Raw genomic sequence first — 13663 nt, forward strand, 5'->3', positions numbered from 1 at the left:
TAAATTCTTACTGAAAACAGATGTTTGGGAGTTTTGTTGGGGTATGTTAAAGTCTTCTAAAAAAATTTAAATCCTGAACTGTAATTATAGTAGCTGATAATTTATACCTTTCCAATCCTTGGTCTCTGAGGCCATGCTTTGATAATTTCTCCAAGGGAAGCACTTGCTGATCAGAAAGTGAACTCAGATTGAGACCACCCATTAGTCACTGAGTAGAAGTCATGGCAATATGTGTTTTCATTTAGTATAAACATGTTAAACTTAATGACTTCCTGTTTCTGAGGACGAGAATAATCTTGCTTAAAAAAGGAGGAGGAGGAATATTAAAACAGGAAACTTGCATGTGTAACTGCCCCTTGCTATAAGCCTATAGGCTGATGCAAACTTAGGAGAAAGCTCATGAGATGTTTTAATCATTGCAACTTGCAATTCCTAAAGTATTTGTCAAGTAGTTGTGGTTGTTTTCCTACAAACACACAAATCTGTGCATTTTGCCAACAGAAATGGACCAAGTAACAGGAGCTGGTTGAATGGAACAGCAAATGAGGACTGAGGTGATGTCCAGGAAGACAGAGGGGGAGAATACAGACAGCATTTTAATTAGTATCTGAATGAATGTTACACTGGATAGGATTTCTGTTTAAGTAGGTAACAAGTCCCTGTTTACATTTTGAAACCTGGTCTGGATAGGCAGATATTACTATAAATGAGTAAAAAGAAAAGCTTGGCCAAAACCTTATAATTAGACTTGAATCATGAAAACATTCAACAAATTCAAGTTGAAGGTGTCTGTCCTAGTTTTGTTCACTTTCCTAACTGAATTTGATGTACAAGTTGTCAGTGTGAATGCCTTGTAGAAGCAGCACATGAAAGTGGCTGGTTTTTTCTTGAGTTTGGTGGGAAAAAAGTGAGCAGCAGAGATAGGTAAGGGCTTGTGTAACTTGGCTGAGGTGCACATGCTCAGGAAATCTTACAGTTCTGTAGTATTGTATAAAGTACTGTAAGCATTTTAGACCTGGGTGTGGATTAATTCTGCTGGCCTTCAGTGTGCATCTTATGCAGTCTTGCATCACCATTTAATGGCATGTTCTGTTTGATCAGCACATGTTCCCTTCACTTCTTTTAAGTACTTTTTGTTGAAGGGATCCAGGTGTGTGCAAAAAATGCCTTTAGCCTAAGCTGAGGATCTTGTTAGAAGTGCAGCTACTGACAGGTGACTTTAAAAACGCGTGCATTTATTTTCCTGTATTGTTACTTTCATGGATTTTCTTCATACCTTGAAACTAATTGCAACATGAAATTTAGTATTTTTTATTTTCTTTCTAAGTGGCAAAAGGTGTTAGTAAGCAAAGCCTGGGTGGGAAGTGAAGAATACTGCACCATACAGCAGATAGATTTTCTGGTTGCACTTTTACTTTTCAGTCACTGTTAGCCATAGTTGCCACTGAAATTCCTTATTTTTAATTTCCAGCTTCAATTTATTAAGCTGTGAAACTGTCTTATTAAAAGTCTAATCTTCCCTTAACAACATTGTCATGAAATAAGGTTTTGCACTTGCTGAAATTTATCTTAATAGCATGAGCAGTGGTACAGGGAATTTTTTAGTACCAGGCAAAGAGGACAGCAGTGGTTTCCACTGTCTCCCTAGCATGTCTAACCTGGGCATTCTGATCTATTCAGTTTTAGCCTTTCCTTTGACAGGTCACTGGATATCTGCATGGTTTGCTTGCTGTGTTAGGAAGAAGTAGGCTGAAATGAAGAGAATCCTGTCTCCTACACTGCCATGGAGTGCATGCTGGCACTCATTTCCACAGCAGATGCTTGCTCTGGGTATGGCTTTCTTCCTCTCTCTTAAGCTGGTGTGCTCTCCCCAGCACAGGAGCTTTTGAGTGCAGCCACCCTTTGTGGATATTTTGGATACAAAACAAATCACACTTTGATTGAATGAAAGTAAAGCACTGAAGAAGGTATTTTTGCTTTTAGTTTTTCTAGCAAAACAGTAAGACTCAGCATCCTTCTGTTTGGAGAAATACAATTCATCTCTCTTGGAATAATTCACAGAGTATGCTTTTTAAGAAAAGGCTTTGAGATTCAACAGGGAAAAAATGCTTCATTATATTTTATATATACCTATATCTATAAATCCCACTGAATTCAGAAGATAATCTTAAGGAAATGTGTTCCTGCCAAAGACAAGATCAAAGTTACTTGGTATTTCCACATTATGTTTACAGCTAAAACCATTGTTCTGATTTGCATTCAGAATGATGCATGTGACAGGCCATTATCTGGATTATTCAATGTGTATAATTAGGCATTTGCTTTCTTTTCCTTTCAGAGTATCTGTGCAGATTTTAAAAATTTGAAGTAAAAATTATCTGTCCTCTTTGATACAGCATTTGCATAATTAATTTGAGAGGTTGGTCAGAAGGATTTATTTTGAAGCTTTTGTGTCTAAAATAGGTTCCATTGATTTATGGATAGGGAGGAGTATCGATGTGTGTTCTGCAGTGGAATAGCACAGTGGAAATAATACCCCAGCCTGTGGTAATGGATTTGGGATTTCAGGGCTGGGATGTCACTTCTGGTCTTCAGGCAAACAGTTTCAGAAATGGACTCTTAACACTGAGGTTTTGAGGTGCACTGATGTTTTCCTTCTGAAAAGGAAAGCTGTGCAAAAAGAATTGGCACTGCCTGAACCAACACAGCAAACCAAGGAAAGTTCCCTCTCAAGCTGAAATTAGTCCTACTCAAACACCTGCATTGAAACTGATTTAGAAACATTTTCTTTTCAATTAATGATCTAGTTTTCATTGAATGTAGAGGGGACCTGGATTTCTATTGAAATGTGAATTTAAGACAATTTTTAAAAACAAACAACAAACCCTGTTTACAGTTGGAGAGGAATTGTGTTGGTTATTGTGAGAGTGATGGATAACAAGAATTGTTTTCCCTCTTGCAGACAGGTAGATGTGTGCCAGCTCTGTTGTTAAGCAGTGGGTTATGTGGCTGGTTGATAGGAAGAATATTTCATTTCAGAGTGCACCACATACCTCAGAAGTTTTAAATTCTCCAAGGAATTCTGATTATTTTGGCCTGGAGGATCTCATCATCTGGAGCTCTCTGGTGTGCTGCCCTTCACCCCTGTCTGCATGCTGAGTGCAATCTCTGCACATAGGGCACAGCACCAGCTGGGGACAGCACCAGAACAGCCCCATGCCATCAGGCTGGAGGGATGCTCTCCAACACCCAGTGCCCATCACAGAGGGAAACCTGCTTGGCATTCATGGTGTGGAAACCTCTCTTGAAAATCAGCACCTTTTACCTGACCCACTTTGAGTTCTTGGACAGAAAAGTTTTCTGCCTCACTAGTTAAAGATTTGTTTTTCCTCTAAAAGAGGAACCACGAGATGTGGGCAGTGAGATTTTTTAAAAGTCACAGCAGAGCCTCTGCATGCATGAAGGAGCAGACTGTATTAAGTGCCAGCTGTATTATTTTTAGAGTCTCTTCCTGCACTGCAGTTGAGAGGAGTAGGCAGGCAGTGGCCATGAGCTGGTGTGCATCCTCCTCACACCTCTGTGCTCTCCACAAACAGATGAGTGCCTCAGCAGTGAGGCTGCCAGTTAAATTGCTGGTTCAGGATGCCAAAGATCCAGTCCCTAATTGGTTTGGAGGAATTTTGCTTCATGTGCCTTCTGCAGCTAATGCTGTGTTTGCTGCAGAAGCAGCACAAACACAGAAATTTTGTCCCTTGGATTCTTCCCTGTTTCCTTAGAAACTAATTTCATACCCTAGCTGCAGACTGAGCATCAAGTCACTTCTTGTTCTCTCTGTTAGAAACATGTAAAATCAAATTGAGGCAGACTAAGTGCAAATGTATTAGACCTCACTTCTTGGCAGATTCTTCTCTTCTTTGAAGTGAATATTCTCCTACTGATAATTTTTCAACTTGGATGCTCTAGAGAACAGGGCCCATTAGGCTGTGATTGCTATTCCTTTGATTAAGCTGTGAGGAGTTGTCACTGCTGGAAGTAAAACTTATTTTTAGGAGTTTGTGTGAAACGTTCAGCTTCTGCTGCAAGAAAAGGAAGTTCAGGGTTGCCTAAATGTTTATTGTCCATGTCTTCAAAAAGAAAAAGTACTGCAAATTTTGGTGAAAATTTGAACAGCTTGAAATGGAGGGAGGAAGTCCTTTTTAGTAGGGGTATTGCTCAAATGATAACAGATCTCCTGGGGTTTTGTTTTTGATAAGTAATTTGGCTGTGCTTCCCTAAAACAGAGATATGTTGCATCTTCACAACACTTCAGCTACTTTTAATGACAAACCACGTTAATTAGCACTGCTGGTCTTTTGAGTTTTGGAGAAGAGGAGGAAAAATCTGGGAAGATTGTGTTGAATCATTCTAGAAATTGGCATCTTTAGACAAAAGCAAGTAGAATGTGGTAGTGTTTGGGTGAGTTATTTCAGTTATTTTTCATGTGGGCATATTCATTGCATTTTAAACTCATTGTTACCTCTGTGCTGTGTATTTCCTGCTCTAATGAACTTACTGTGGCTGTGGTATGCACCCTACCATACACCTGTAATTGAACTTCTACTCCTTGGTATTCCAGAAGAGCTGCTGAGGAGACAGGAAAATACTTGACATTTTGATCATTAAAAGTCATTATGCCTCTGAAGGGTCACTTTGTTGAATTAAATTCAGAGGTTCAGCTTGCAAATAAACAACAGTAGGTAGTTCTCTTTAAGCAAACACTCCTCTATAAAGGTATTTTTTTTCCTAGTAAGTGTTTTCTAATTTATATTACACTGTTCTTCTACACTGGCATTTTCCCCTTACACAGGTATTAAATTAGCTCATTAAACTGAATTAATATTTGAAATTGGTCAGATATTTGGGTCAGGCATCATAAAGCACTGGGGTTCTTCAATTCCTAGTTAAAAAGTTAGCTGAATGTCAAGCATCACTCATTGCTTTCATTAATTTGCCCTGTAACTAAGGCACCAATCTGGCTTTCATTTAAACTTGATGCAGATTTCTGGTGCATGTCAAGTGGAGCAGAGTAAATCTGCAAAATAGCTTTTAATGATAAGCTATAGCTGACTACCTTTGATCGAAAGAGATAGTATGCCCTGAAAAATAGGGTTATAAAATACTAAAAGGCAGACTTACATTGCAGCTCAGATAAAATAAAAAATAGGTGGGGTTTAAGGACATGTGGTTGAAAGTAAAACTGGTTTGAAGCAGTTTCTTGTCTTCTGCAGTTTGTGCTTTTTCTGCAAGTTTCCTGTTGGGAGGGGAGGCACAGCACAGATAGTTTGATGAAAATACATTATTTTCAAAGTTGTGTGCTCCTCTGTCCTGGAGGAGCCAGGATGCAGCAGTCACTGCCAGGGGGAGGAATACCATTACAATGGATACAAGTTCAAAAGTAAATGTTTGTCTGTGTTCCTTTTCAAATTTGTCTCTGATGTTAGTTTGGCAATAGTTCACTTTATTTGCAAAGCTGTCACTTTTATTGTCTAAATAAACACTTTGGTATAATTACTTCTATCCTAATCCATCATACATGAACCTTCATGCTGTTTGAAAGGGCTTTTTTTTTTTTTTTTTTGTAAGGAGAGAGTGAAAACTGAGGGGAAAAGTAGTAATTTCTATTTTTAGATTTATTTTTTAAAGGCAGCTCTAGGAAATGATAAGTGAAGAAGTTGTATGACACATCAGTAGAGCTCATGAGGGAGATTGAGTGAGGTCCCCAGAGAGAAGAGTAATTTTTTTGAAAAAGAATAAGAACTTAAAAAATAACTATGGAGACAAGACAGAAAGATAGTAAGGAGATTTTCTTTGTTCATGAGTAACTTTGACTTTCTTCTTAGTAATGTAAATACAGTCCAGATGGCTGGAAAGTACAAGATGCTCCCAGGGGTTAGGGTGGAGGTTGACTGAATTAAGCCTTGCAGAAGTCAAAAGTGAACAAGTGAGATACAGAGTTTAAAAAAATAAAACTGTGGTTGGTTTTTATCCTTTCTCAGGTTTGGGGGGTGAATTTTTCATGAGCATGATTAAATAAAAGAATATAAAGAGGGAATGTTTCTGTTTATAATGTCATAATAAAGTAGGACAAATACTGATGAAAATGTATTTTTCTTTTGCCAGTGGAGTTGGTCAGTTTGTAAACAAATCATAACCTCAACTTCCAAATACAGCTTGTTCTAATAAATAAGGGGCTTGGTATTTCAGAGATGAGGGAAAGTATTTCAAGATCTCCATGTACATTATTAGCTTTGCAGCAATAATGTGATGTCATGGATACAGATATGGCTTTATCTATAAGTTAATGCTGGAAGAAAATAATATACATTTGAAGCTTATGTTGTGAAACATCTGATTATCTGTTGTCAGGCAAAGATTCCTTGTGTTGGTTTTGTCCAAACTGCCCCACTAATCACCATTGGGAACATGGGGAAAATCCTTTCCATTCCCTTCAAACTTGAGCTACAGATCTTCACTTTTATTGCCACTATTCTCTTCCTGTTTGCAGGCACAGTGTGGGGTGAGTTTTGAGAGTCTCAGAAAGAGCTGCAGAATGCCAGTAACCTTGCTGGAAATGCTCAGAATTATGCAGTAGAATTTGACTAACACTTCAGCTGAAAGACAAAACTGTATGTGAGTGCAGGTTAAGAGGTGCTTTAGATTTGATGGCTTGCAAAATAAAACCAAAATAGCATTAAAGGAAAAGGTGACAATAGAAAGGAATCAGTGTCTGCTCAGGTGGTTGAAGCATCAATTTAGAAAGAATCCTTTCTTAGTAAAAACATCCTGAATGGGTATTTTTAGAACTGAAGTGACAAAGGCAGCTTGCAAAAAAAAATTGCTGAGTAATTAAGCATAGAGTAAGAATGTGGTAGATCTTGCTTTTACTTCATAGGAGAAAGCATATAGAAGGAGTCCATGTGAATCTTACCTTTCTTTGTATCCTTAGCCAGACCACTATTGTTATAACAATCAATATTTAAGTGTATTTTTTGCATGTTGATCTGGTGAGAATGGAGTCTCAAATGCACATTGCTGAGTGAGTTGGGAAGCTGCTCTTGTTTCCTTGTGTGAGAGATGGAGCCCAAGGGAGCAGAAGCCTTGCTGCCCAAGTGCCCATCCCTTTCTTGAAGCCTTGAGGCTGTGTAGGGTCTCTTGGGCAGAGCAGGGTGGATGGTCTGTGTCCAGCACAAAGGAGCTGATTCCAATCCTGCACTGGAGGTGTTTTTCCAACACAAGGTGTCTGGGCAGTTCTCATGCCAGGTCACATGGAGTGGAAGAGGAGGAATGGGCTGATGGTGCTGGAAACAATGCAGAAGTAGTGTGGCAGAAGGGACTTGCAATGGCTGGAGAGTGGGATTTCTTACAACCATTAGTAGTCTTGGTGTTTTGGAAGGATTGTGTATTGCTAGGAGTGGGATCCTGCAAACCATAAGGAAGGAATGATTGGAGTAGATGGTTTCTGGTGAGAAACTTTGAAAATTACCATGACACATTAGTAGATGGGGTCAGGGAGCAGGAATGAGATTGCAGTAAAAGCTGAAGGGTTGAAGTTGACACTGAAAGATTGGTAGAAAATGGGAGATTTTGTCTCAGGGAGAAGAAAGAAGGAAACCTGTGTTAACAAAAGGTGAGAAAGGGATCCTACCAGGCTTTCACATTTCATTTTCTTTTTAGAAAAGATGTAAGATATTTTTTCTTTAAGGAGAGATTTAAAATCGGAGAAGTTTGAATACAAGAATATATTTGGAAACAACAAAAACAGCAAAGGAAAAAGTAGGTTAAGGGGCATTAAATGGCTGCTGAAAAATACTAGGTGTCTTTTTCTTTTTCTTCACAATTCCCCAAACCTTAGACATAGCTTGGAAATTATTTTGCTTAAATGGATTTGGTGTAGCTTCAACCTATGTTTTTTCTTTTTTGTTAATGGAGGCTAAAGGAGCACTTTCTGCCTCCTTGTCAGGCTTTTTTGGAGCTGCAGTTAGCACTTGTGCTTTGTCTGGTCTGATTTACCCATTACTGGAAGAGATGCAGTATCTAACAGTATATTACAGTATATTAACACACACCTTCTCTCATGCCAGTCTCAGCAGGGACCTCACCTTATTGAAGGGAGCAAGGGGAGCAGAAGTATATAATGCAGAAACTACTTCCCTGAGGCCAGTTAAAAGGTCTGTTGTAAAACTGTACCCAGCAGTCAGATAAGGCCATTCAGATGATTTCTGACAGTGACATTTCCCATTGCTTAGACTGTATTTATGTGAAAATTTAATAATGCAGTACTTAAAATATCCCACCTGAAACTAATTTATTCTTGCTGAGAAACAGTCATTAAGATAGATACCAGACAGCAACTCTATTCTTTGTAACACCAAACTGTTGAGCACTGGGCTTTTGTTAATGGGGTTTATCAGATGACAAAGGTAAAATGAAATAGCCAGTATTATTATAAACAATAACCCATAAGGTAAATGTGAATTAACACCTTCATTTTCTATGTATTCATTTCAGCCAGAAGGCATAATTAAAGCTTTTCAGTTACTCTTCAACAGCTTTGATTTGTAATATTTTTCTAAAATTAGTCTCTGCTTCCTTATCAGCACCAAAGCTTCTAGTGATTGTAGTGCTAATTCAACTTGAGTATGAATGTTACATAAATTTTGCCTCACAGTTTCTTGCCATTCTCAACATGCATCTTGGTGCAGTGACTGTAGGAAAAATTAAAAAGGAACTGTGCATTTTAATGAAAACCAGCAAATAATTTCTTGCATCGCTTGGTATTACTATGTTCTAATTATGGTAATCATGGTGTGCTGTAACAACTGCCTTGCTTTACAGTCTGCAGAGTTTGGGTAGTTCTCTAACATCACCAAGGAGATTAAATTGAAAAGTTTTTGGTGCATATTTTTTTCTTATGATGTTGACAGCCGTAAAAATAAAATATAGTTTTTGAGTATGCACTCTAAATCTCAGCATATCGGCTGAAGTGGGTATCTAGTTGTTATCTAGTTAAGATAAAAACTGGAAAAATAATTTCGCTCTACTATTATAATTAAACCAAGCTGTTTCTTTGTATAATTTATATTTAGAACTTCAGAATCATCGAAACAGGAGGGGAGGTTTCACATGTTTGTAACTTCAGAGAAGTTTAATTCTCCAAGAGCAACAGTGTGCTGTGATGAAAGGGCAGCTTTTGAGAGTTCAGTGGGCATCCCTTTGAAAGAAAAGATCAAGAGATGCAATAATTTAAATAAAGCCTAGCTTGAAAATTGTAGCTACTGGTTTAGTAACTCCTGGTTAATGGGTTTGTATGTGAAAATATTGTGAGAGGTAATGGCTATATTATCATTGATAATCTCAGAATATGAAAGTGCAGTATTGACATGCTTCATTTATGATGGTGACCTCTTCCTTTGCTGAGCCATTGGAACAGTTTGTTGCCAAAGCCTTGTTCCCCTGTTTGGGACACTAGAACCAACCATATTTATTCATTCTCCTTTTAGAAAAGTGTGGAGGATTTTTCTATGTTCTCTCTTGAAAGGGGAATTCCAAAATTTGAAATCTTGTAGGAGTGGTTTCCTTGACTACAGTAATTTCTCTTCCATGGATTGTAAACATTTCCACACAAGTAAAGTCTTTTTATGTCTCTATCTGAAGTTAAGACATTTGTCTGTCTTTTCTACCATCCAAAATTCTTGACTTGTTTGGCAAACTAACTCCATAAAGCTTTGTCTTTCGTTGGCTTTGTTTGTTTTGGTTTTTCCTTTTGAAAACAATTTGGTCTCTTTGTAGCACATTCCAGTTTTGTTCTCCTTTTATGACTTGTTCCTCTTGCTTTCCTTCTGCTTGAATTGAGAGAATTAAGTGCAGTTGTAGCTCTGATTAAAATCTTGCCTTAATTGAGTTGCAAATTTGCAATGACATATATTGGTCAGGGTGCTGATGTATCACCTTTTCTCAATCCTGTGCCTTCCTGTATTCTGACTCTGTTTTTTCAGTTGCCTGTGTTCATTTATCCTATATTTCTCTCTTCACAGCATGAAGTTCAGCACAGAGTGTAAATTGCTTTCTCTGTGATAGTGATTTGTTAATTATCTGTCAGGAAAATTGTCCCTTTTTAAGTCCTGTCTTGCCTTTCCCTTGAGGCATCTCTCATACTAGGTCTCCTTGTGCAGGTTCTGGTAGAATGTGAGTTCTGAGTGCCATTGCTGTACAGATACACAAACATTTCCAGCTTCCTTTGGAGGGATTCATGGTGTCAGCTGGCACTGCTCAAACAATCCTAAGTGGAGAAGAATGTGGAGAGGGAATCTGTCCATTAGATTTACGTGGGTTGTCTTTGAAAGTACAAAGAGCAGCATTGCTTTTCCTTCCACCAACTCAACTGAGTACCAGCCCATGTTTTTGTGCCTCACTAGCCTCACCTGCCTTACTGTCAGGGAATGCTGTGGGAGTGAATCTTCCTACTGATGTGCTGAGTTATGGCTGGGGATAGGGGTCTGTTTTTGACAGCATTATTTAGGAGAAATTCGACAAATATATAGAAAATTGCAGTTTTGTTTAGTCACAGGTGCTAAATAATTAGACAAAAGTTCTCTAACCCTTAGGAAATACATTTTTGTTAAATTTCTCAGGTGCTGATTTATAGTAAAGATGTCTTGTAGCCCTGCTATGACAGTTCTGCATTCTATTATATCATCTGTTTTGTATGCTGAGTGCTGAGAATGGAAAAGATGGAAACATGGTTAGATTGTCAGTTGTTTCCAATGAAGAAATCTCTGTTTGGTGGAACTGTTTGCATTCCTGTGGTCACCAGTATAAGGAAATACCATGTTATGAAAAATTCCCAATTGTTTTCCTTAAGGGCTCTTAGAGTTGCACAATCTTTTGATGGTTTTGTTTGTTAAAAAAAAAAAAAGAACTTAGTTGCCAGCTCTTAAGTTTGGAACTCAAAATTCCCTTAAATATTTACTAGAGCTTTGCTTTTATACTCAAGGTTTGGATTCACACCAGAAGTGTATTTTCCTAATGCACACTGATCAGCCATTATAATATGAGTAGCTGAGGAAGATTGTAATTTCATTCCAGAGCATGTTTCTTTGGGATATCCCAACAGTTCCTGGACTATCCATCATTGAGATTACTCATAGTTTCTGGATGCAGCTCTAAAACATTACTTCTCTAAGAGGGGGAGAGGTAGCTCTCAAGTAACCAAGTGGCTTTTGCACTTTAATTCTCAAGATTAATGGTATTTCTGACACACAAGATTCTTTTGTCCTAGGCTGAAGCCCACATCTAGCATTTAATTTGTACTTGCATTTTCAATATCCTGTTAGGATTTGTGTAGTACATCTGATTTCTGACATATGCCATTATTCAGATGTATTGCAAATTTTTTTGAAGCTGTTCATGTTCAATATCTCTCTCACTGCTGTCATCTCTTCAGTTAAAATCCATCCCTCTTCCTAATATATTCATCCAAGAATTTATATTGTTGTTATTTTCCCTGATCTGAGAGCTGACTCTGAGTTTGTTCTTTAATGTGCAACTGTTACTTCTTCCCAGATTTTTTTCCCATCCTTGATATGATCTGCATCCTTTGCTACTGGTTATATAATTTTGTTTTGGGCATGGAGGCATTTAACTGATGGACAAGTGCTGAGAATGTGACCTAAATAATGCCAAGTGCAGTGAAGACATTTCCTGACCAGTGCCTGTGTCAAAGTTTCTTGCTCATACTCCAGGGTGGGTAGAATGGGATGAAAGACCTCGGTGGATTAAGCAGAGGGAATTAAGTCATGGTACTAAATGGCAGAGTAGTTTCATAATTGTCAGATATTTTTGTTATTGTTTTAATAATGAGAATTTTGAAGTGGGAGGGATTGATAGCTTGTGAAACTGCATTGAGTGGTAATAGGGAGAAGGGATGTGAAGAAGAAGGAGGTTGTAACAAAGAGCTTGTGACAAAGGACAGGAAAGAAATTTTCTCACTAGCATGTTATGTTTGCAGTGTCACAGTTTCTGGCTTTCCCCACAGTACCTCCTCCTGCTGAGAGCTGTAGGATCTCCAGTGCAGTGCCCAGAGGAGGGGACAGAGCTGAGCAAGCTGCCCATTGCTGTCCTGGGGCTCTGCTGGCCCTGATGGGAGGGAGCTGTGTTGTGCAGCTCTGGGGAGACTGAAGTGGTGCCAGACACCATCAGACATGGGCACCTCTGTGTTCTGCAGTGCTGCAGACCTAAAGCTGGCAAAATTGGAGAGACTGTTAAATTTTCCTGTCTGAGAGTGGTCTGTCAATGCCCTCTGGAAACAGTAGCTGCTAGCCTGGAAGAGAGTCACTTCTTGCTGGTGACGGCTACACTTAAAATAACATATCAGGAGCTTGCACAAAAATAGCATTCCCTTATCTCTGAGAGAGTGAAGTAGATGAAAAATAAACTGAACTCGTGCCAAGAATAGTCACGTAAGAGTGTTTGAATTCCTGATGCTGTAGAGTACTCATGTGTTTTGATGCCAATGCATTTCTTCTTCTTTCCCCAGTCACTGCCATGGCTTGTGTGCTCTGCCAGGGAGCAGCTGGCAGGACAGCAAAATGAGCAAATATGCCCAAGCCCCACATAGAGCACCAGGTAGAGAATTCTGTCCCCTAAATCTGTATTCCTGTCAGGTCTAAAAGCAGATGAGATAGTCTTGTGGCTGTTTACCTGTATTACAACTGTAACAAAGTACATTGTTAATTCCTAAATGCAGACTTGCTGAGCAAGGCATTGACTTTATGTAAGTAAATAATTCAGGGAAAATGGACAATTTGAGCAATAACATCTTATTTTTACTTCTCTTGGAAGTTTGTTTTTTTTTTTTGCTTCAGAGTATCTTCTGCTGATAGTGTCTTCCAGTAATTTTGTATAATTCTACTTGCATTATTTTTGTGCACATTTATTTCTTTGGAAGTCAGTTCTTTACTCCTGAAACTCAAATTCATTCTTCATTCATGTTGAATAATCCAGCTTTTAGTGATGATGGAAAATGGAATAACCAGGCTGCTGAAGTGCTGAAACTGGTGAAGTATTTGAAGTGGGATATACTGAGAAGACCTAAGCAGTAATGTTTGAGGATACTACAGTGAAGTCATGAAAGAATAAAAAGGAAAAGCTGAGAACGGTTGAAAGAGTCTGTTACAACCTGATGAATTAAAACAGGGTAGAAAGTTGATGAGAAGTACCAGCCTTGCCTCATGGCAGGGTAAGCTCAGTGTTTTCACAATGCATAAAATGTCAAATTTGCAATGTATAGATCCTAGAAAATGTAGCATATGTTTTGTATGCATTTATGAAATGAAGGAATCTGGCCCCTTTCCCCCAGGAAATAACTGTTTTTTCTTGGTGGAGTAGCTGAGGGAAAAAGGAAGGTGATGGAAATAATTTGTCAGGTTTGACTGGAGATAACTCATGGTCAAAGCCTGTGAAGACAAAAGATGACAGAAGCAAACAATTGCTATTTTATTTACTCATTTGACTTTCATTTTAGAAGATGAATGCCAGAGGAAAACACATCACTGCTCAGTGTGGGAAAGGGTCAGAGCAGGGCAGTTGTTTCCCTAGGAACTTTGAGCACCAGCAGTGTCAGTTT

The 13663-nt window shown here is 38.5% G+C and overlaps 1 protein-coding gene across 2 annotated transcripts in view; it reads left to right on the plus strand.

Moving 5' to 3' along the window:
• Positions 1–13663, plus strand: part of ADD3 (adducin 3) — a 91336-nt gene that overhangs the window by 19304 nt on the left and 58369 nt on the right. The gene's annotated exons all lie outside the window — the stretch shown is intronic.

This window comes from Erithacus rubecula (assembly GCF_903797595.1).
Source record: "Erithacus rubecula genome assembly, chromosome: 9".
Lineage (NCBI taxonomy): Eukaryota > Metazoa > Chordata > Aves > Passeriformes > Muscicapidae > Erithacus > Erithacus rubecula.